General features: G+C 37.2%; 1 long non-coding RNA gene across 1 annotated transcript in view; it reads right to left on the reverse strand.

The window, feature by feature from the left end:
• Positions 1-370: 370 nt before the first annotated feature.
• The window catches only part of LOC112611062, an 86,078-nt gene continuing 60,380 nt past the window's right edge, over positions 371-26,068 (reverse strand). The window contains exons 3-4 of the long non-coding RNA XR_003116535.1: positions 3,935-4,120; positions 371-610 (exon numbers count right to left, since the gene is read on the reverse strand). This is a non-coding gene — a long non-coding RNA (uncharacterized LOC112611062). The remainder of the gene's footprint in view (positions 611-3,934; positions 4,121-26,068) is intronic.

Genomic DNA, 26,068 nt, shown 5'->3' on the forward strand with positions numbered 1-26,068 from the left:
TGGGCAACAGAGTGAGACTCAGTCTCAAAATAAATAAAATAAAATAAATACTTCCTTTCCAAGCACTAGAGAACTGAGAGATTTGTCGAGAGAGTTAAAAAGGGCCAAAGCAGTAATTTTCAACATTTTATGAATAAATGATGAAATCTGTGTGTGTGTGTGCATGCATGCATGCATGTGTACAGAAAGAGCATATGAAGACAGACAGAGATGTACAGATGGTTTTGGTAGAAAACACCAAGCTTTAAGAACAAGTGTAAAAAATGTAAATATAAAGATTAAGGAACAGAGGATTAATACCATGATTGCCTATTCAGAAAAGAAGATTTTTGTCCTGAAAATTTCATTACTGGAAATCATTTCTCCAAAAGCATTTAGATCGTCCTTTATTCATATTAAGAGGAATTAATTGCTTTCCATTTCAATTTATTTTTTCTTCAAGTTAGTCAGTTTTTTCCCTAGTATTATAGATTCATGCTTCATAGACAAGATTAACTTTTTAAAAAAAGTTTTAACAACAAGGAGGGTATGAAAGGATTAAGAGCTTGAACTTTTTCCTTTAGATTTCTTGGATTCAAATCAACTGTACCTCAGATTTCATATTTTTCTCCTGTAAAATGAAAGTTGTAATGATTAAATGAGAAGATATAAATAAAGCACTTAAGATACCTGATAAACATTAAATTACAGCTCTTACATCGAAATAACATGCAGAAGTGAGCATTTAAATGTCTTAGATAACAAAGATGCTTCCATTATCAACAATTCATACTAGACCTGCATTGGATTGTTGAATCAATTATCCAGTGAATAAAGTATTGATTGCCAGTCTCTCTAGATGTCCAAATAATAAGGGATTGTTACAAAATTAATCATATTCTATGGGCAAAAATGCTCTTTGCCTCTCTATCTTAAAACCACACACCAAACCACTCATGAATCACTTGAATCAGTCATTTGGAAGTGTCAAACCAGCATAACACAATCTAACAGTGTTCCTAATGTTACATCTTAAAAGATTTATCCACAAACAGGCAACATAGAATCACAACAAGCATTTTCCTTTTTGTACATAAAGTATGGGTATTTTGAGAATTTGAGAAGAACTATAGGTAGAGCATTTTGCTTCTCAGATTACTGGTTTAGTGATGGCTAGGCTAAGGACAATAGGGTTGAACAATTTATGCCCAGGATCTCAAGAATAAAACTGTATTGTCCCAAGTGGTAGCCCCAAAGCAGTTAGCAATTAGCGATTCTGAGCCTAGGGTTCTTTCTCTGCTTTCTAACCTCTTGCTGTTATTTGCCTGAGAGTGCTTAAGTCTGCTGATGACTGGGCACATCAAGTTTGAATGAATATGTGGCAGACTCCATTCCTGAAACCTGTGGCATCTGGGTGGAATCCTGATTGCCAACATGGCTCAGCTGATTGTGCAGGTGCAGCTAGAAATCCTTATGTAATCTGATGGACTTCACATTACAATGTAACTATTGTAACATGTACCTGTGTTCCTCGCTCTGTGTGATTAACTCAATCCTGAGAAGAGTTGAGTTTGTTCACAGTTGTCAGTAATAAAGGAGTTACTTTAAGGGCTTAAAGGGATTTCTGAGACCATATGTATGGTAACATAATGTTATATTGATGAAGTAGAGACTTTGACTCATGTATGGATACCTAGGATGGGGCATAGACAAGGGCTCAATAACTATCTGTTGCTTGATGACTGAGTGAAGAAATGTATAAGGCAAAGCCTGGAAGTGAGTGAGTGAGGCAGGAAAAAGAAAAAATCTGGGTGTAGGTGGAAAGAAGGAAAGAAAGAATTAGGTACCTGTTAGATTAGTAGATCAATATGTTGTCAAAAGTTACAGAAAATTAAATACTCAACAAATCCCACACACATTTACGGCCACCTTCATGCGTTAGTTCACTGTTTCCCACATATCAGTCATTTGTTTAGTTCCTTCACAGTTTGTCATATTGAGGCAATGCCTACCTGTTATTTTCCTTTAAATGAAGCGTCAATCAACTGACCTTTTTAAAACGTGGCCCATTCTACACAGCATCACCCACTAGATGATGGGTTTGGTGCTCTCAGTGCTCCTTATATTTTTCTTTCTTATTTATTTATTTATTTATTTATTTTTGAGGCAGCATTTCGCTCTTGTGGCCTAGGCTGGAGTGCAATGGTGCGATCTCGGTTCACTGCAACCTCTGCCTCCTGGGTTCAAACAATTCTCCTGCCTCAGCCTCCCAAGTGGCTGGGACCGGCCACCACACCTGGCTAATTTTTTGTATTTTTAGTAGAGATGGGTTTTCGCCATATTGGCCAGGCTGGTTTTGAACTCCTGACCTCAAGTGATTCTCCTGCCTTGGCCTCCGAAAGTGCTGGGATTACAAGCGTGAGGCCCCCTGGCCACTTCTCATACTTTGACGTGAGCTCAAATCACCTGGGATAAAGTTAAAATGATTCTGATGTCATCAGTCTGGGTTGGAGCCATTTCTGCATCTCTCACAAGTTCTCAGATGAGTCTGAGAACCACATTATGAATATCAAGATGCTACATACATATTCTGATAAACACTTAAATACTTAACTAGCAACATTTTAAAATTTATCTTCGTATCAAGTAAAATTGTTTCATATACCCCATCAGTGGTAAATTGAATGATATAAATATAAACACTCTACTGAGTTAAAAAAAAATAAATTTCCTTTGCTTTCTGGGAATTCACTGCCAAGAAGAAAGATAATTATGTAAGAAACCAAAGTAACATGTGCTATGGGCTATTCTAGAGCTCTGTACAAAATGCTCTGAGAAAATCCTAGAAATTTGGGGAAGACCATAGAAAAAGTAAAAAGTGTGTCTCTGAGCACGAAAATAATGGTGGGATGTCTTTTGGTAGGCAGGAACTAGTTGGAGGGGTAACAGGGTCAGGAAAGCCCAGAACCTGGGCTGTCTTCTGCCTGCCCCTACAGCTGTGAAGACTGTGCCCCATGCAATGGAACCCAGCCAGGGGCTGCATGGGTGTGCCACTTGTCCATTTCTGCAGACCTTCGCAGGACTGCATTGGCCTGTGTATTAGTCTGTTTTCACACTGCTGATAAAGACATACCCGAGACTGGGAAGAAAAAGAGGTTTAATGGACTCATAGTTCCACATGGCTGGGGAGGCCTCACAATCATGGCGGAAGGCAAGGAGGAGCAAGTCACATCTCACATGGATGGCAGCAGGCAAAGAGAGAGATGGGCAGGGAAATTCCACCTTATAAAACCATCAGATCTCATGAGACTTGTTCGCTATCATGAGAATAGCACCGAAAGACCTGCCCCCATGATTCAGTTACCTCCCACTGGGTCCCTCCCACAATATCTGGGAATTCAAGATGAGATTTGGGTGGGGACATAGCCAAACCGTATCAGCCTGGAAGGGGGCATCATTTTGGTATCACCCACTCACAGATGGAGAAAGGGTAGCTTTTTCAGCATTTATCTTCCTGGAAGAGTCTCCCTCTTTTTATTTATCTTCCTGGAGGGGCATTTCAATTCTAATTTGCACAGACATCATACAGCTGCTTCCCTGAACTATTTCTTAGTACCAAAAGACATCCCATCCTTATTTAGTGCCACACACCGTGAATTATTGGCATAATTTCTTGTCAAATGGGGTTCAATTATCTTCTCCTTTCCCAACTTTCTATCCCATTAGTAGAAGGTAAGAGGATGGATTTAGGAAAGGAGAGGAGAGGATGAGAAAGCCCTAGTTTCAGCTCTCAGAGATTCCTGGCCTTTCTTCAGTATTCTATTTACCCTTTGTCACAGGCAGGATAATGGTCCCCAGAGATATTCATGTTCTAATCTCCTGAACCTGTAAATATGTTGTGTTACATGACAAAGGAGAATTAAGGCTGAAAATGGAATTAATGTTATTAACCGACTTTAAAATAGGGAGAGTATCTTGGAATATCCAGGTGGACCAGCTATAATCACAAGGTCCCTTAAAAGTGGAAGAGGTCTCAAACTGCCAGCCTCAAGCAATTTTCCCAGCTTAGCCTTCCAAAGTGCTGGAATTGCAGATGTAAGGCACTGCACCTGGACTAAGATAAATCACTATAAAGTATAATCTTTAAAAAAAAAAAGTCTGTGTGTATATATAGATAGATAGATAGATAGATAAAGATATATATATATAAAGAATTTTCCAATTTTCTTTCTCAGAGAGAAAACTAGCAATTATTATTTCAAGTGTATTTTATTAGCCTATATTTATGTGTTAATTTGAAAAAATAACAACTTGAGTTCAAGCTGGTATCAGTTTTTGTTAAATTCCTACTAATAAGGCAATAATTTAACCAGATATCATAATCACTTATAAAAACAAAATATTTTGCCATTAGAGGCCTGCACACACCCTCAGTGATATGCCCAACAACTTCTTGAATATTTTCTTCAACACCTAAAATTAATTACTACACAATTATAATTTGTTTCCATATTATACCTTGCTTCATATAAGTTCAAAAAATTATCAAACAATTATACATATGATTAATAGCACTAACAGCATTTTAAAAATAACCATAACAATATTTCAGTAAGTTCAATACCTTTTGAGACATTATTAATTGTGTCAGTAACATATACTAATGGTGATAATACCTAGTATGTGTCTAGAAAGCCGGCTTGTTAATTTATTTGGCTTACAGTTAATAAAACAAACATTATTTATTTGGGGCAACAAAGCGGGAGAGGGAAGCAGGAGAGGAGGTCAAATGGTGTGATATGAGAAGGACTCCACACTCCTGGCTGGGGGAAGGGGCCATAAGCCAAAGACTGCAAGCAGCCTCCAGAAGCTAGGAAAGAGTAGGAAGTGGATTTTCTCCTAGAACAGTGGTCCCCAGCCTTTTTGGCACCAGGGACCAGTTTTGTGCAAAACAATTCTTCCACGGACTATGGAGGGTGGATGGTTTCAGGATAGTTCAAGCACATTACATTTACTGTGCACTTTATTTCCATTATTATTATGTTGTAATATATAAAGAAATGATTATACAATTCGCCACAAAGTATAATCAGTGGGAGCCCTGAGTTTGTGTTCCTGCAACTAGACGGTCCCATGGGACCGTCACAGATGGGAGACAGTGATGGGAGACAGTGACAGATCATCAGACATTAGATTCTCATAAGGAGTGTGCAACCTAGATCCTCACATATGCAGTTCACAATAGGATTTGGGCTCTTACGAGAATCTAATGCTGTTGCTGATGTGACAGGAGGCGGAGCTCAGGCGGTAATGCCAGCGGAGCAATGGGGGAGCAGCCTACAGTACAGGTGAAGCTTCTCACCTGCCCGCCGCTCACCTGCTGCTGTGCAGTACCAGTCCGTGGCCCTGGGGGTTGAGGACCCCTGTCCTAGAACCTCCAGAAGTAACACAGCCCCGACCACACCTTGATTTTAGCCCAGTCAGACACACATCAAACTTCTGGCCTGTAGAACTATAAGATAATAAGTTTGTGTTGCTTTAAGCCACTAAATGTGTGGTAATTCGGAACAGCAGCAATAGGAAACCAACATGACCTCTCGAGACCCAGAGACCCCTCTGGTTTGCCTCTTTCTGTTTCCAGGATGCTGCTTTTTTCTGGCTACATCTCCTAACTTTTCCTTCACAGTCTCTTTTCCTGGCTTCTCTTTATCTCTAAAAATTGGTTCTTCTCCAGATTATGCAGTTACTTCCCTTTTCTCACTCTACAGGAATCACAAATTTGCTGAACACAGCCCAGATTCAGATTTCAGATATGTTTTCCTTGGCCTACAGGGTGTTTTTTCACAAGCCAAAGTGAAATGCATTTAGGCGAAGCATGCGTCCTCTAGATTTCCATAACTCACACTACTCCATACTGTATTTTACCTGGCCTTCTTCCCTCATTTACATTATTTGCTTTGTCCCTAAACATTTTGAGTTGAGGATTCTTCTTCTACAACATACATATGTAATGAGATGTCAAGATGTTACTTTGAAAAGGATTCACGAATCACATAAGTTCAGGAAATGCCAAGTTAGACAAAGGTGGGTTGTTATATGTCAAGAATTAGGAGCCTCGATTATGCTAATTATCATATATCTGCATAGATAGAGTACAGGCACACACACAGTATGCAGCTGTATATAGCATTCAGCATATCCCAAACTTGTATCCCTATGGAACTTTAACTAGTGTGGCATCTTTAGGTTGGATGCTCCAACTGTACACATTGAGATATGTTGTTTAATACTCCCTTTTCATCTGTTTCCATTACTGCAATCATCACCCACATCTTGATGAATTCCCAAAGCTATAAATAAAGCCAGCACTTACAAAGCATGAACTGCATGGTACATACTGTTGTAAGTACTTTCATACATATAAGATGACTTACAACACTGATATGATTGATAGTAGACACTGTTTTTATTCTTATTTTACAGGTGAAGAAACAAGTGAGGACGAGATAAGTTATGTGTACAATGCTACGCAGCTAGAAAGCTACAAAGCTGAAGTTTGAACCCAACTCATCTTCATCTTGGTCCAGACTCTATGCGCAGAAGTACCCATACATCCAGCACTCACCTTGCTCTTGAGCAAAAGGTACGTGTCCAACTTAAGAAAGCGTTTACTACTAGAGATCACTGAAAAGATCATAAGTCATCTTAATCATGTTGAATGCACTGCCCCAGAGATGTTCAAGAAGAGGTTCAAGGACTTCTTAGGAGAGAGTTTTTTGAGAGGCACAAACATTGAAGACATCAAATCCAATCGTAAAGTCCTTCCAAACGGGAGATTGTAAAAGGATATAAAGGTCTATTCTGGGTGGGAAGATAACATGGGCAAAGGTAATGACTGTCTGGGAGGAGCAGAACAGTCTGGCCGTCATGAGAAATTCATGGAGAAGAGCAGTTCCCAGTAATGCTGCAAAGATCGGCTAGAATCAGATTGTGAGAGGCCTTGAATGTCAGCAAAATCGGGGTTTGGTCTGAATCCTCTTAATCCTTTAACTGATGGGAAGTGCTAAAGAGTTTCTCCTCGGGAAAGTGATAAAGTGTTGCCTTTTTTTTTTTCTGGTTTGGAGTTTTTTGTTTTGTTTTGTTTTGTTTCCGATGCAAAGGGTATGAAGGAAATTAATCAGACAACAGTCTTGATCTTCTGAAGAATGACTCAGTCAAACCTCTTTCGAATCTTCTCTTCCTCCCACTGCCCACAAGGTGGCACCAGAACTCAAAATCAGGACTCCCTGGAAGGTTGTCTCACTGTTCCAAGCCTTCACTGTAGGATGACTCCTATGAAGATACTTGTGAGGTGAACATGTCAAAATATATTTTTATTACCAATTTCTAATCAGCCTCTTCATTCACTCTGGGGTATTTGTACAGGAGTTAACAATTTTCAGCTTAACCGGCTGCAACGTTCTGAGGAACTTCTGGGGACGGTGCCAGTTTAAGAGACTGTTGTAGACCAAAATCATAAACAACACATCCTACAGAAAATGCTAATGACCAGCTGGAAGTTGATACAGTGGAATTTGTTCCACCCTCGATGACTTCCAGAAGCGGGGAGCTGTTCTAGTTCACAAGACGGAGAGGCTTTTCAGGTGGCTGGTTAAATTACCTTTTTGACACCTAACTCTAGTTAGGATGTGGAAGGAGATGAAAGGCTGAGCCAACTTATTACCTAATTCTTCAGGAAAGAAATGTGAGAGTACAGCTCTGTGTCCCTCTTTCCTTCCGAGTGCCCTTTCACGCTATCAACTAGTTTACACTGCTGAGGGCTCGCTCCTTTACGTATCTCTTAAGCAAAATTTTTTTCTTAATGTCACAGTTCTGCTTTTGTTTTGTCTTTAAAAAAAAAATGAGACGGAAGTAGGCTTTCAATTTGCTGGAAAGTTTCTGTTCTCACCAGTCTCTATAAAAAGCAATCATACTTGGTCACTTGTAAATATGCCTAGTACACGTATCAGGATTCCTATTTTAAACATCTAAGACTAGTTCATATGATTCAAAATTTCAAAAGGCAAAATGGTCTAGCACTCAAATCACAGGTAAGTGGGCACATGGCATTTTTCCCTAAATCCTTCAAACTGAAATTTGAGGAGGAAATACAAAGTTCGTGAGCGTGTGACAAAGCGGATATTGTTTAAAGATAAAGGGGCTTTTGTCTAAATACCATGGTCTCAATTTCCCAGGTTCTAGAGAAAAAGAAAAAAAAAATGTATATACTCTTTTTAATTTTGTTTACTTGAAATTCGTATGTTTTAGTTTTTCCAAACCTGTCTCTTCTAAAATGGGCAGCAGAAAAGTGAGGCTAATATAGATGATAGACTGATGGACTTGGATAAATAATTAATGGCCTGGAGTAATTAGCTGGAAGATGTTTAATCATTAATTTGTCTGAGTCATCAGAAGCATTTCAGCTTACCGATAAAATATTCCACTAATCATGAGTGTGTATATTTTGTCAAGATGGAAATTAATATGAGATGAGAATTAGCACTTTGAAAAATTAAAATACGGGACAAGTCTATTTGGTCTACTCTTTGTTTGTTAAAGATAAATGAAATTTTGCTTTCCTTTATTGTACCTAATGAGAAAAAAAGGTACATAAATTATATCTGTACATATAACCAAGAAGTCAAACTTTTTGGTTAGAGAGGCAAAGTAGCTGGCAAGCTTTGTCTTTCTTTAGGGACTTATTTAGGGGGTAGGAGAGCAAAAACGAAAACACTTCATTATTAAAGTATCTGGTGAACAATTAGGCTTCTTCCAGAGGATTTAAGGGGAAAAGGGTTCTTTAACATAATGCAATTTATGGCTGTGTTCTTCAATGTGGTGTTTTCCAATACAATTTTATTACAGGCTCTAAATTATACTTTCACAGGAAAGGTCTGTCTTTAAACTTTTAGGTCAGAATTGTTCAGATCTTTTCACACTGAATCAATCAGGTTTAAAGCTGGCAAAATCCTTGGCAGCCTTGTAAATCTTTCAAAAGATGTTATCCAATTACCCTTCATGGGCCACAGGATTCTACAGCGTGACTATTTCCTTCTCTATGAGGAATTAAGTGCTCATGAGAGGTTAGAAACCAATGGAGTTGAAAAGTAAGGTTCTGCATTTTTCCTCCAGTTCACATGGTAGAGATATAGGCAGCTACTAAGATATCCTGAGATTTGCCAGACATTCTGACCTAAACAGTGGCCCTCCTGGCATCATTAAAGTTGTAATTGTTTTAAATCAGGAAAACAAACAAAAAACGTTAACACCAGAATGGTTCTTGTTACAGCTTATTTTTGGAGCTGTATTAAGGATTTACCAGAAGAACGTGTTCCAAATGGAAAGCATAAGAGATCACTATTACTCTTAGTTACTTTTGCAAGAAAAACATTTTTTGGTACAGTCAGTAAATACACAAGGGATTGAAAAAGAAAACAACAAAAAAGGATAAATGTACTTCTTTAGTCTGTGCTGATCTAAAAAATGTGCTTATTTTCCATTTAAAAAACACATATTAATCTCTGTTAGTTCTTCCTCTTCTAGGTTCCCGATATAGAATACTAATAAAAGGCTAAGGAGACATTCAATTTATATAAAAGCCTATTTCATGCCACTTGGTTTCAAGGGAGAAAATAATCATAGGCAGAATCATTTGAAAATAATTTTTCAAGGGAAAATGTGAACATGCAGCTAGATTCCTTCACAGAAGTTAGGAAAGCACAGCTTTCCTTTGTCATGTAAAAAGTGGAGGGGAGGTTATGGGATTCCAGCTGCACCTTTGACCTCAAGGCTTCTTGAGTCACTCACTTGTCATGACCTTTGACCTTTGGCAAATCATGCCCCTGTCTGTTTTGCTTGATTTTTACTACCTACAACAAAAGGCGTTTTCCCCTCTGGAACACATAAGCAGAAGTCATATAAATGTTTGCAAATAGTTTCTCTGCCAACCATCAGGCGAAGAGAGAATAAGTATAAAAGAAAAAATTACAAAGCACGGAGGAAAATGCTCTAACGTTTAAAGTTTCCTCCAGTGGCGTAGATTGATTTCAATAACTACAGTGTAAACACTTGGATTCATGTTCCCTCTTAAAAATCTTTACTTTCTTTGATTTAAAATATAATGTAGTAAGAGGTGGAAAGATTGGTGCTTTAATAAATTATACTTCTTGTACTTTGCACTCTAGTCACTAAAAATTGCAGACATCATCTCACAGCTGTGTGTCATCAATACCTCCTTTTACTCACTTTCTAGATTGTTTCCATTTCCAAAGACATGCAATTCCTTTTATCAACGTTGTGAGTGAAAGGTGAATATGTGCAAACATTGGGAATAAAAGGTAGTGTTGGAGCTAACTCAAGTACAGGAGAGGAAACCAGGCTTGCAAAAGCGTAGGTAGAAGCTCTCCGGGTAGAATATTCAACCTCTTAGCACGTACAGTTCTAAGTCCCAAACCTCATTTAGTCTTTACGATAATAACAACTATTCAGAATCTATTTAATACACACTGCTGATTGGTAAAACATGATTCGAGTTTTCACAAGTTTTCCTTTCTAATACTCAAGTTTGTTTGCTTGCTTGCTTGCTTGTTTTAAGCAAGAAATAAGGGGGAAAAAAGCTTGAAGATATACATTAATAAAAGTGTCTAGAAGGTTCGACACAACGAAGAATGATGTATACTTTTTCACCAAGATGAGAATGAATGAAATCTCTTGGATCATAACACTTTAGGATTTGTCTACTTATGGGATGTTCTGTGGTTATTTTTACTGCCCAGCCAGCATGGAGATTCTTATTTTTTTCTTTTTGCATCAAGACAGAAGCATTTTAATATTTGCTTTGGGAATAGTTTTATTTTTAGCTATTTCCACCCACTTTTTGCATTCATTCACAGTCCACTGTTTTGTTTTTTCCTGGCAGTTTCTCTTTCTCTGAGGCTCAAAATACGTGTTTGATACTTCGAAAACAGTGAAAATTGGCACCATAATGAAGTCAGTTTAGGTGAGCCAATACACCTGGCTCAATCAAAATTTAAAAGGAAAATTAAGAGCTTGCCAAATAAATGCTCATTTAGTTAAAACCTTTGCAACAAAGACTTTCAATATTTGTAATTCATTTTAAAGAGAATTGAAAACAAAATCTCTTCTAAAATTCTCACATAAATCTGTTTATAGCAGTGTATCTGCAGCCTATAGTTTTTATGGTGGCTACACAGAAAAAGATTAGACTAAAAGATGCCCAGAGGGTTAAAATATTACCCTTCCTGAGTTAGAGGTAGGGTCATTTGAATGGGCTGATAACTGTTGAGAAAATACTTAACAGTGGCCAGCCTGTGACATCCTACGCTGCCTGAATGTACTTTTTTCTAATTTTCAGATCTATCACCACAATACCAAATACTTCCTAGAGCAGTCAAAATTCTTTCCCCTCAGATCTTAGCTAAGGGTCCTATGGCTTCCAATTAAAACTCTCAGGATTTAGTTTTCATTACCTTTCCACTAGAATATTTACGACTTCCTGTAGAGCTAGGCTTCAATAGCTTTTAACCATATGGAAATTTGGGCGAATTTGTTGCATTGCTTTCTTACTTGAAAGGTCTGAAAGTTGAGTTGATAGGAAATAGATTCCTTAATTTCATGAAAATCTGTAACACATGTCATCTGAATGAGATAACTAAACGACAAATATTATCCATGTTTTAATTTTTTTCCCCTATGTTAAGCCATTTGAATGAATAATGTCACTGACTTTCTCCATCCTCCTGAGGGATGGGTGCAGTTTTTATAGTCATGATAAAAAAAAATTAATACTACTATGTGAGATAGTAAACAAATTTTACTTTAGGCTTCACATGGCTAATAGTGACTGTAATTTCTTTATGACCCCTTTGATGTCAACCTGTATCTACTATTAGCTTTCTCCAGAGCAAGATACTTTTGAAATGCAAAAGATCACCCTCACTGTCCTCCCTCCCCCAACCCACCCTAACCCTCCACCCGGAGTCCTGCATAAAATATCTCAGTGGCTATCCATTCAAATGGAGCAGGGTTTCTCAACTATGGGATAATTCTTTATTGGGGTGGGAAGAGGACTGTCTTTTTTTATTTTAGGAGGCTTAGCCTAATCTCTACCCTCTAGATGCCGGGAACATTATCCCCAAGTGATGACAACCAAAAACATCTTGAGACATTGCTAAATGTTTCCAGGAGGGGGAAATTGCCCTCAGTGATAAACCAGTGAGATGGAATGAAATCCTCAAGAATGATTTAAGGAGTTTTCCTACCTATTACAGTCTGTAATAGTCAGGGTTCTCCGGAGAAACTGAACCAATAGGATGTGCATATAAATAGAGAAAGAGATTTATTATAAAGAGTTGGCTTCCATGATTATGAAGACTAGCAAGTCCAAATCTGCAGTGTAGACAGGTAAACTGGAGACCCAGGAGAACCAATGGTGCAAATGAAATCTGCTGGAGAATTCATGTCCCTCAATGATCCCTTTCCATTATCCCCATGCTTCAGCCAAACAGACCTTATTTCATTTCCTTGAATATATGCTCTTTCTCATCATGGGATCTTTGCACATGATATTCCCCAATCCTGGAATACCTTTTCCCACTACACCCTGCCATTAAACAACTAACTCCCTCTTTCAGTTCAACCTCAATTGCACCTCTTGCAATTATAAATTCTTCCCAATCTTCCTGAGTAGATGAAGTCTCCCCATTATTTGCTGTCATAGCACTTACACATCTTCCTCAAGACACTTATCACTTTAAAGTCTTTGAGGCTTTAAAATGTTTGCTTTGCTCTATATCCCCAATACCTAACATACAGTAGGTATTCATCAAATATTTGTTGACTGATCAAATAAATGAATTCACATTTACTCAAAATATGGTATCCTTTTTCTGGCAATCACTGGCTTACTGAATGATGTTATAATGGTCTGAATCACAAGCTTCTATGCATGAATATCAGAAAGTCAATATAGCAATGCAGCATGCTTATCTAACAAACATTCATTGTCAGCTGCCTATGGGCTATTAGAAAAAGTTCGGATGCCTTAGACTCCACTGCCACTGTTTCTTATTGCAACTCCTTAACAACTATAAAATGCATCACTTTATTTATTGTAGCATAAAATCTGTAATGAGCATTCATAAATGTGCATTACATATCTTGGAATTTAATGATTTGGGGAAAAGTAGTATGAAAGGAAAATACATCTTGGGGCCCCAAAATCACTAAGCTAAAGGGAAAAATTAAGCTGGGAACTGCTTAGGGCAAACCTGCCTCCCATTCTATTCAAAGTCACCCCTCTGCTCACTGAGATAAATGTGTATGTGACTACCTCCTTTGGAGAGGCTAATCAGAAACTCAGAACACAAGCATCTGTCTCTTATTTACCTATGACCTGGAAGCCCCCTCCACACTTCAAGTTGTCCTACCTTTGCTTCCAGTTGTCGCAGCCTTTCTGAACAGAGCCAATGCTCATTTTATACAAGTTGATTGATGTCTCATGTCTCCCTAAAATGTATAAAACTAAGCTGTGCTCTGACCACCTTGGGCATGTGTTGTCAGGACCTCCTGAGGCTGGTCATGGGCATAGGTCCTTAACTTTGGCAAAATAAACTTCTTAAATTTACTGAGACCAATCTCAGATGTGGGGAGTTCACATTAAGTATGCCAGTTACCCATTTATTGCCCCTGTGCTTCAAATTCACCCTTCATTGCCCTGCTTTGGAACATTGGAGATGGAACCCTAAAAGACTTATCTCTTGCTAGTCAGTATCACGTTAATCTTTGTCAGTGGGAGACATCAGAGGAGGGACAGTGCCAGAGGAAGAGACTTCTCTTGATTTGGTTGCTTCCTTTCTTCTTGTTTTATAGTGTAGCAATTGGAGGTGTGTGTCCAAGAGGTGACGTGGCACATGCCCTCCAGCCAGTTTTGCTTGGACCCCAGTGGAAGGCTTTCTGAATGCCAGTTCCTACCTGGATTTCCCAGCTCACCAGTCCCAGCCAACTGGCCATGGACCAGATTTGGCCTGAAGCAGTCCAACTTCTCTGCCATCCAGTAGGTCCAGCCACAATGAATTTAGATTCCAATGAAGTCTGAATCTTAGTGCTAGAGAGGAACCCCCTTCTCCAAGTGTATTTCTTCATTTGGGACGTTCAGAGAATTCAAGGGAATTCCCTGAATTCTCTTTTATACTCTCTGAGTGGCTACTCACCTGCTACCAGTTAGTAGTTCTATTAAATATTCCTCGATAAATTACTGGTGTTGATTCTGTTTCCTTTTTGGACTCTGTCTTGTACAGTAAATCAATGAGTAAGAAGTCTGAATACATAGACATTTACTCAGTCTGAATTCAAGAATATTCTGCGTTTCTAGGCTAAAAAAAATGTTAGCAAGCAGAGCTTTTTAAAGACCTAATGTAATGATCAGACTCCAAGGAATAGATCTTTACTGTTGGATGGAGCCCAAGAGGCCACCAGCCTTTCCAGTTGAACCATTCTGGTCACCCAGAGGTGAAGTGGCTTTGTTTATGGAGTGGCTGTGTGGGACATGCTGGGAGGCAGCTCCTCCTTGAGATTCCTCTGGCTGCCGCTGAGGACCCTCTCCAGGAGCTGCACCAGATGATGCACTAGCGTTTTTATGAGGACCCATGGGAGGGAGAAAGTTCTCTCAAGTCTAAGAACTGGGAATAGTTACGCTTCTTCTGAATGACTCCTTCGGATTTAGCTCATGGACACTGTGAAACATGTAACTGCTTGGTTTCTATTTAGAACAGTGGCCAGAAAGGTCAGGAGCAAAACCGTGGCTCTCTCCGGGGAAGCAGGCAGTGCCCCATGACAATGACACTTTACATTCCTGCTCCTCTGGCTTAGCCTCAGTTGTTTTCCACCCTGCTTTTTCCCTTGCCTTGATTGCCTCATGTATTTATTATTGTTATCCTATTATATACATCACTTTAAAACATCCATTTAAAAGTGAGTTGGCTATAAACAAAATATCCAAGTACAAATCTGTTCTCCTCAAGCTGACTTCATTGTTCTTTTTATTACTGTTTCCTTGCAGCAACAAAGAATTCAAATACTTGTACCTTCCTGCGAACAGGTGCACCTCGGAGACCCAAGAGCAATTTGTTCAGATATTTCGAAATTTCCTTTACTACTTGCTTACCTAATTAATATGTTTAATAAATGTCCAATTTCATATCCAAATCACAAAAATTGTTAGTCTGGGCTTTATCAACTTTTTAGTAATTTTTTCAATGCAAAAGTATCCAAATTGATCACATTTGACTATTACAAGGCTGGCCACAGGCTCAGAAAAATAAACTTTTATTTTTTATTTCTTTATCAAATTATATTATCAAAATATGGTTTCTTTCAAAGATAATCATTTAGCAATATTCCACTAATGTGGGGAAAAAAATTTGTGTCCTTTCTCTTTATTTTTGTGTTCTTATTGTTTTTTCTGTGCTGAATAAGCAGCTTTCTTTCTCATGTCTCTCTAGGATGGTGAGAGATGACTATTCAAAACGTTATTTACACCTAGACTCCCTCAAGTTTCTGTGCTTCCGTGGCCAGACTTCCACAGCTATCATTTATCACAGGCAGTGACTCATACCTTGTAGGGGCAAAATAAATATTTGCTGAATAATCCTCAGAGCTGCTACCAAAAATGGGAAATCTTGGAAACAAAAAAGCAATCACAGAAAATAAAGTAACTGCAGCTGTGGAAACAGAGAAACCATATGATATTCTTGCTTTTCTCTTCATAATTCCTCCAAAGAGAGGCAGATTTTGTTTCTCTGTACTGTAGCTGAAAAACAACGTAGCTTTGTCTTCGTCTGATTTCAAAGAATTCCAAACAATGTTTTTTTTGTTTTCCTTTACTTCAGAGAAAACATGACACTTTGCCATTGGTAGATACTCATTCTTTTTGTTAAGTATCTATGTGAGAGTTTGCCAGTGTGTTTATGCAGATAGCCCTGGTAACCTTGGTTCATACTCCAGAAGGCCTTTGGTGAAGAAAAGTCAGGAAAATGGATCTACAGACTCGTCTAATGGGAGAAATTCGGAGAAATGGGCCACAGGAACAAATGACAGAAACAAATAAAAAAGAAGTGTAAATGAACTAATAAAGAGTCAGTGCCTCTGCTCTCCTATTGCTGTAACCAGCACATTACTAGACGTAGCCTTCTCTTTGTCTCTTATTTAACCCTGAGCATGGTTCATAGATAAATGGGCCAATGTCCTTTTAACCATCAGATTTTCCATTTATTTCAGAAAATATAAGATCAATTGTCCATGTGATTCAATTGGGTTACTGGGTTAGTGCCCTTCATGCCTTCAAACATACTCTTGTACCTATTTGCATCACTCAAGTCTTTGATCTTCCAAAATAAAGCCTGTGTTTTTCTCAGGGGCCTTCTAGGATGATTAGCTCAACTGAATCAAGGAGGAATGAACCCTTATCTCTGAACACCCTAAGTTCCTCATGCAAGTGAGCTAACAGAAATCAAAACAGACAAAGGAATTGCAAAAGACACATTTTAAATACCATATCCTATCAGTTGATATTTTATTAAAATGGGTGACTAGATTTTCAGACTTAGGTCTTACAAGTAATTTGTTTTTGAAATTAGTAACAGGAAAATACATTGACATTTTCCAGCTTTATCAATCACGTGAAAAGTTTTGATGAGCACTTTTAAGACATTTTAATAAAAACAACCTTTTCCTGTAGTATGTTAGCCTTTGGTTAAGGAAAGCATGCATGTTGTAAGTGTAAGTTCTCCTGGCACAGAGATGTAAGTATGACCAGGAAGATAAAAGGCAGTGGTGTAGCGAAACAGAGCTATTCAGATATGTGTACAGACAGGATCCCTGGGAGCCAAGGGATGCTGTGTTGTGATATGCTGCAGTTACATCTGCTCTTGTCCTGTGTGGTCAGCTCGCTTCGGATAAGATGTGGGATCTCTGAGGAATTAAGTCAGGACCTCAATCTAACCAATAGAGAGCCTGTCATTGGCATTAGCAATGGCATTGGCCCTGCAGTATGCAATAGCTGAGCTTCCCCTTGACAACCACAAAAGTTCCTCAAAGGCTGTCTACAGGATAATGTGAGCAACTAAAGAGGAAGAGAAGCATGGCATGCACAGTACTTAGTAATGGAAATATGACAATTCCTGTTGCTATTTTTGACGAGTGCAAAATTACAATGGGGATAAGGCAGTCTAGAAAAGGCTATGGCTTTAGTGCGCTTAGTTTGGGGGTGAAAGTAGAGATAAGGGTTGGTACAGTTAAAAATAAATGATTCTGTTACCATGGTTTCCTTCTTTATAAATTCTTTTCAACATGAATTGCTGTTGTTGTGTTTAATTTTAGATTCATGCAGATTTTCAACAAATAAGAATTCCTATACGTCTGAAAAATGGTTTTTTAAAGCTGTAGGAAAGGTTTTTGGCAGTCTGGTTTAAACATTTCTAAGCAAACTAACATGCAGGGTTCTGGCTTTTAGACAACTACCAAAGGAAAGTGAATAAAGAGAATGAGAACTTAAAGAACATAAAAGGCTACATTTAATGTTCTGATTAAAACATAAATTCGTATTATTGTAACATTTAAGGGCATGCTGAGTATTAAATACTGCCTCTCAGAACCATAGAAATACAGGTGTTCCTCCTATAAAGTAACTCTCTTGACAATGCACCCATAAAAGATTCCAGGTATCAAACTAAATAAATATGTATTTATTAATATCAAAGGCTCTAAACTGTGTTTTCAAAATCTGTCATATTACCTCAAATACAATTCCATTTTCTTGAATAGGGTATCAGAATTACTTATAATTTATACCCACTCTAAAACACCTATGTTTCATTTTTTAAAAAAATAATAATGGATATTTCAAATTTGGAAAACATAAATGAAAAGGAAGAGTTGACTTTACCAAATAAATTATTTTTCTTTATGCATTCCTTATGGCATCATTTAAATAATGAACTCCCCCACCACAATTAAAATAGGACTTGATTTTTTAAAAGAAAGAAAATCAAATTACCTATACAGAAATGCATTATAATGCAGTTACAATGTACACAGCAGTAATACAGTTGCAGTAGTACAGGATGGAATTCATTACAACTGAAAGGAAATGAGTGAACTATATTTGTCTTTATAGACTTATTTTCTAATTTCATTACTCTGACTTATTATAGTACTTAATTATTTTCTTAATTGTACATTTTGTCTTTTAGTCATAATAGTTCCAATTTTGCTAAATTTTTTTTAAATCTGAAAATTTAGAAAATAAAAAGTAATCCTTGTGGTATTTTAGTTCAATTAAAGTTGAAACAGAAGCTGACAATATTTCTCTTGATTTATCCTAAATTTAAATTAACATATACTGATTTGTGGTTTGGTGAGGGGTGGTGTGTGTGGTGTGCTTTGGAGGAAGGCAATGGACTTGATTATTAAGATATTTCAATTAATTGCAAGTCATTGCCCAAGGTGATGTCATAATTGTATCAGTCTCCACTTCTGCCTGTAAGTATAAGGAGATTTCCTCATGTTTTTTACTATTTCCATAATATAGTAATCATGCAAAAAATGTGAAAATTCAGGTGTGAAATTTTCATGAATAGATCAGAGCTGCTCAGAGCCGATTTTATCCAGTGTCTGTTCTTTCCAGAAATATGTCTGGGAGGTAGTATGGCCAACGACATACTACTTCAGTTTCTCTAAGCTTTGCTTGTGGCTAATTCGGAAGAACAGCTGATCAGCTTCTTCCTGATGGCAGCTTGCCTCTGTCATGAAGCTAAAAATCCCAGGGGCCTTTGGATTAAAGTGCAACCGCAGCGGTTCTGTGGCTATTAAATCATTTAGCTTCGCTATGAAAGCATAAGGTACATACCACTGGCTGTGACAGACTAGTGTTGACTGGTCTTCATACCCAGAACAACTAGAAAAGCTTGAGAAAATACTTTTCAAGAATCTGCTTGAGGCTAGGCGCGTGGCTCATGCCTGTAATCTCAACACTTTGGGAGGCCGAGGCAGAAGGATCACTTGAGGCCAGGAGTTTGAGACCAGCCTGGGCAACACAGGGAGACCTTGTTTTTACTAAAAAAAAAAAGAGGGGAAAAAAAAAACATAAGCCAGGCATGGTCCCAGCCCATGTCTGGGAGGTTGAGGCTAACAGTGAGCCATGAGCATGCCAGTAACTCTTATCTTTGGCAACAAAGCAAGACCATGTCTTAAAAAAAAAAAAAAAAAAAAAAAAAAAGAATTTGCCTGAAAGTTTTAAAGAACTAGCAAAACAGCCCCGACATAAAGGAGTCAAGATCCCAAAGGCTAGAGAAATTCATTGAGATGAGTCTCCCTATTTTACGCCACTTTTCTCCCTGAGCAATCCCAGGGTTTCCTGCAGTCTCACCAAACTGGAGAGCTAAAACTTGGAGTCCAAACTCCAAGGAGCCATAAACTGGAGAGAAGGTAAGCATAGAGAAGTGAACTGAACAATTTGAGAGGAGACCCAGTGAGACAGTGGATGACAGAAACAGATGGTGATGTAATAGATACAACGGAGTTATGAGGCACAGACTTTCCAATAACTCAAGAACATACTTGGCAAAATGAGCAATTGCATTTGAAAACCGAAACCTATTGAAAGAAGAAATCAAATGAAATCTCTAGATCTAAAAATTAAACTAAAATAAACGTGCAATAGATTGCCATAATGACAGATTAGACACAGCTGAAAAAAAAGACAATGATATGGAAAACAGGTCACTAGAAAAAATAGCCAGATTAAAACAGAGGGAGAAAAAAGCTAGAATATACAGAACAAAGACTTCAGAGAATGTGCGACAAGATGCCAAGGTCTAATATGTGTGATTAGAGTCCCATAGGAGAGTAAGAACAAAAGTGAAACGAACAACATTTATGAAGATAATAGCCAGGACCTCTTCAAAACTAATAAAAGTTATCAACCCACAGATTCAAAAAGCAATATGAACCCAAAGTACAGTAAATACACTGAAAACCATGCCTAGGCAAATTAGTAAAATCTGCTGAAAACAAAAGAAAAGAGGTAACCTTCAAAGCCGCTACAGAAAAATTACAAGCTTTTACTTTCAAGGGGCAAAATACTTTCCATAGTAAATTTCTCAACAGAAATAAATAAATCCAGAAAACAACGAAATGATATCTTTCAAGAAAAAAGAAACAGCCAACTTAGAAATCTATACCAAGAAATAATAGTCTTCTAAAATGAGATAAATGCTTTTCTATACAAACTTAAACTATAACAAAATTTGCCAACATATCTGCATACAAGAAATATTAAAATGTTTTTTCAAGCAAAAGGAAAATTGTAACAGAAGCACAGAAATGCAAGAAAGAATAAAAAAAGAAATTTTAAATATGTGGGTAAATCTAAATAAATATTGACTGAAAATAAATATAATTTCACCTTATGTGGTAGAAATACTTATAGAAGTAAAACACATGATTATAATAATCCAAAAAGCAAGAATGACAGCAACTGGTGTTAAAGAGTCTAAGATCTCCATAAGGTATAAGAGGTGATAAAGATACAATTTATATTAGAGTCTTATAGGTTAAGGATACATACAGTGACTTCTAATACGGTTTTGTAACTAATGTCTGCCTACAAAGTTAAAGAAAGGAAAGTGGAGTGATAAAATATTTTATGAAATACAAAAAAATCTTGCATAAAAAGAGATGTATCGCAGGCAGAACAAGTAGAAAAGAGTAAGACGATAGACTTAATGTCAAATATATCAGTGATTATATCACAAACACATGGCTTAATAGAATTGTAAAGTAGTCCAATGGCTTGAGAAAATTTTTTGACAGTTTCTTATGAATTAAATATACATCTATTCTCTGACCCTGAAATTCCACCCCATTGAAGTTTTCCTAAGAAAAATAAGAATGTATGTACATATAAATGCTTATGGAATCTTTATTCATTATATATGAAGGTTGGAAACAATTCAACTGTATATCACACACAAAAAAACAGTCATACAATATAACACTATTCAACAATAAAAAAATTACTTATAAATGGTAAGCATGTACCATGCAAAATAAAGGAAACCATATACTCAAAAGTTTACATGCTGTATGATTCATTTATATGAAGTGCATATCCAGTCTATGGAGTTAGAGCTCAGAAAAATGGTTGTCTATGGGAGTAGAGACTGCCTGGAATGTGACCCAGGGAACTTTCTGGAAAGATAGAAACATTCTATGTTTGGTTTGAGTGGTTTATATGAGTATATACTTTTTTTAAAGTTGTCATATTATAGCCAAGATACATGTATGGGTCTCACTGTATGAAAATTTCACTTTAGTAAAAAAATTAAAGGCAAGCAAAAAACAAAAGTATACCCACAAAGATAAATGGACTCAATATTCTGATTTTTAAAAATTATCAAACTGTATGAAACAATCCAAAATAAATGCTGCTTATAAGACACAATTATAAAGATACATAAAGGAATAAAATAAGGTTGAAAGTAAAAGGATGGAAAAAATATATTCTATGCAAATACTAATCAAATGAAAACTAATGTATATAAATTAACAGCAGACAATACAGAATGTAAGGAAAGAAGCATTACTAGGAATAATCCTTCACATTCCTCCACAAAGAAGATTAAAACAAAACTCTAGGCCAGGTGTGGTGACTCACGCCTGTAATCCTAGCAATTTGGGAGGCCTAGGTGGACAGATCACCTGACGTCTGGAGTTCAAGACCAGCCTAGTCAACATGGCGAAACCTTGTCTCTACTAAAACTACAAAATTAGCTGAGCATGGTGGCACACACCTGTAATCTCAGCTACTCCGGAGACTGAGGCAGGAGAATTGCTTGAAGCCAGGAGGCAGAGGTTGCAGTGAGTTGAAATCATACCAGCCTGGGCAACAGAGCGAGGCTCTGCCTCTAAAAACAACAACAAAAAAAAACTCTATGCATCTAATAACATACCTTCAAAATATATACAGCAAAAAATGCAAGACAGAAGTTGAATTATCACAATAGGAGATATATATATACACACACACACATATATACACCCATATATATACACAAATATATATATAGATATACACATTTTTTTTTTTTGAGATGGAGTCTCACTCTGTCTCCCAGGCTGGAATGCAGTGGTGTGATCTCGGCTCACTGCAACCTCCGCCTCCCGGATTCAAGCGATTCTCCTGCCTCAGCCTTCCGAGTAGCTGGGATTACAGGCATGCGCCACCATGCCCAGCTAATTTTTGTATTTTTCGTAGAGATGGGGTTTTACCATATCGGCCAGGCTGGTCTCGAACTCTTGACCTCGTGATCCACCTGCCTTGGCCTCCTGCCTTTGCCTCCCTGCCCACCTTGGCCTCCCACAACGCCAGACCCGTAATGGGAGATATTAACATTCCCATCTTCATAACAGAAAGAAAAATCAGACCAAAAAAGTCTATAAGATTATAAAAGATTTGGACGCTTGTAACTAATCTGACCTAATTGACCAAACATAAAACAATGCACCAACAACTGCAGAATGTACATTCTTCATCAAGTGATATGGTTTGCCTCTGCCCTATGCAAGTCTCATGTTGAATTGTAATCCCTACATGTCAGGGGAGGGGGCTGGTGGGAGGTGATTGGATCATGGGGGTGGATTTCCCCCTTGCTTTCTCATGATAGTGAGTGAATTCTCATGAGATCTGATGGTTTAAAAGTGCAGCACTTTCTCTCTCTCTCTCTCTCTTGCCACCATGGTAAGATGTGCCTTGCTCCCCCTTCACCTTCCGCCATGATTTTAAGTTTCCTGAGGCTTCCCCAGCCATGCAGAACTGAGTCCATTAAACCTCTTTTATTAATAAATTACCCAGTCTCAGGTAGTTCTTTATAGCAGTGTGAAAATTGACTAATACATCAAGTAAATGTTGAGTATTTATCAAAAACTGACCACAAACAAGTCTATAAAGTAAGCTGCAACAAATGTCAAAGGATTTTAATCAGAATATCTTCACTGACTATAAAAAACTAGAAATTAATAACAGCAAAATCACTATAAAATCACCTTATGTCTAGAAATTAAGTAATATTTCCTAAAAAAATGAAATTAGAATTTTATATAATGTGATGGGAGTCTAAATTGGTATCATTACTTTCGAAAACTGGCAGTATCTAATTAAATGGAAATTATATATGTCCATGGAAGTAGTAATTCCACTCATAAGAATACACTCAACAGAAATATTTATGTTCACCAAAACACATGTAAACACACTATTTGAAATAGCCTGAAACTGGTGAATATTTCTATCAAATAATCATCAAGACATCAGAATGAATAATAATGACATATTCATAATATTCATTCAATGCATTAACACGCGAAAATTGACTACAGATAAATGTAATGAGGTGGGTAATTATTAATTTTGAGTGAATATGACACAATGTACATATTTTGTCATCCTGTATATAACAACTTTATCTCCATAAATTGTATAGATGGATACCAGGATAGTAATTACCTTTGGGCAGCTAGGAAATTGTTAATGACTACAAGAGGGCAAAAAAGAGGCTTCTAAGCTGGCAGTGATGTTCTGTTTCCTGACCTGGGTTATGATTAGCCAATGTGTTCATTTTGTGAAAACTGATCAAGCTTTACACCTACTTTATGCAGCTTTCTATAAGTATATATTATTTAAACTACAGAGCCGACTTAAAAGCGTGAGACAAATTCTTTTAGATAGCTTCATTCATGGTGACTGGTCCCTTCTTTGATGACTTGATTCACCATTTTGAAAAGAAAAATCAAAGGTAATTTTGATGCCATGTGATGAATAAAGGAGGTTATTAAGCCAAGGAAGAAGGAGGGGTTGTCTGACCAAACAGGACACGAGGCTGTAACATAATGGGAATGATGCTCTTGTGAGACTGAAAAACTGATCTTAATAATATCATTTCATAGGAGGATTTCCAAAAGTTTTAAACAATGGAGGAAGAAGCATGACTATTTGGATTGCAGCACTTGTTTGTATGAAATCTTGCTATTTGTTCGCATAGGTGTGTAAGCATTTATTAAATAGTGCTTTCCTACTGTATTTTTACTGCCTCAGCACTCTGGTGAAGTAAGCCTTATAATTACTTTGTGAAGGTAGGCATTATTATCCTGCCATTTTTATTTAATTTTTTGAAAGAGAGAGATCGAGGAGGATAGGAGAATCTAGATGGTGATTTATTTACCAAGGTTACACACAGTGGGAACATGCTAGAGGCAGATTTTGTCCAAGGTCTTTTAATTCCTGTCCACTTTCCATTCCTGTGCATCCTGGAGAGTAATAAGAGAATTTGTATCTAATTTTTTTTCTTTGAGCTGTTTCCTTATCTACACTACCCTTTTATACAACACAGCATGTTGAGCTTCTGATTTTATTTGAAAAACACATGATTTTTGTACTTGTAGAGCAGAAATTTCAGTGTTACAAAATCTAACAATTTTGTCTCTAGGTTTGTGTCATTTGCACAATAAAGACAATGAGAAAAAATTAAAATCAATAAAACAACACTTATCTTTGTGATCACCTCCAATATTTTACAAAATCAAGATTTTTGTTTTGGGATGAATTTATCTGATTCCATTGTTTTGTTACGCATATTGCACAGCTATTAAAACTCAAATTCAGAGTTCCTCTGTTAAAGTTTGCTACTCTGTTTACTAGTGTTTGAATGCTATCTCAAGCAATTCCTGAGGAACTGCACTGTCCTCAGAAAATTATCTTGGAGCATAGAATTACAGCTTGTCTTCCTGTACATGCATTTTACACAGTAGGTGGCCAGGAAATATTTTTAGAATGCATTAACAACTGAATCATTAGTGACATGAGGCACTCTGATTTGGGGAGAGGCTCAGAGCATCCTGTACCTCACAATTATACCTCAGACAGAAGATATTTTCTCTGCCCTTTGTGACAACTTATGCAATTTTTGTGTTAGGCAATGTGAGATACAGTCCTGCTACTACACATTCAGATATACGTGGGTGATTCTCCTTTTTATGTTAATTTGAGCTTTGTAACTTTTTGATGTTTCCAGTTAATTTTTTATTATGAAGAGTACACACAGCCTTATGGAAGACAATAGCTAGTAGATATAACCAAAGCTAAATTAAACTTCTGCTGGTCTATTTCAGAAAATAATGTTATCTTGGATTTCCTCTGATAGGTGGAAGACAATTATTATTCTTTGTCCATCTTTCTTGCCCCATGTTTGCAGTTGAATGTCAGACAATTAAGGCATATATATTTATAGCAAAGAGTGCATGATTAAACATTTTCTGCATAATTTAGAAATTTCTTATATTTCCAACATTTTGTTTTTCTCTAATTTCAGTCTTTCCATCTCAACAGGAAAGTGATGGCCAATTTGAAGAGTTGTAAAGATAGTATTTACAAAGCTATCTGGGAAGTAAAAGTGGAGCTAATGTATGAAACCAAAAATGCTCTTAGCGTACAATCCAGCAATCATATACTCTTGGGCATTTATCCCAGAAAAATAAAAACATACAAGCATGAAGAACCCTGTACATGAATGTTCACAGAAGCTGCATTCCTAGAAAACAGACCAAGGTGGAGAATAGACGTGGGAACAGAGAGCCAGGGGCAAATGGAGAAATCTATCCATTTCTGCCATATGCAAATACTTTCTTCTTGCATTTCTCAGAGCAAAATTTTTCTTATAACAGTAGTATTTATTTTTCTGAAATTTTCACATTTTTTTCAGTTGTCTGTGTAGGCTTCTGCCTAATTGGTCCTATGGACAGTATTATTTTATTTGTTGTAAAGGTGTATTTGTAGTTTTTGATCAGTAAACAAACACTATGTAAACTGGATATATTTTATTTCTTAAATTTAATTAAAATCATGGTACTGTGCTAAGCCCTGCTAGAGATACAATTAGCAATAGAGAGAGGGAGATTTCTCTGACCTCAAAGTTATTCT

This window comes from Theropithecus gelada, chromosome 17 (genome assembly GCF_003255815.1).
Source record: "Theropithecus gelada isolate Dixy chromosome 17, Tgel_1.0, whole genome shotgun sequence".
In the NCBI taxonomy this organism is placed as follows: domain Eukaryota; kingdom Metazoa; phylum Chordata; class Mammalia; order Primates; family Cercopithecidae; genus Theropithecus; species Theropithecus gelada.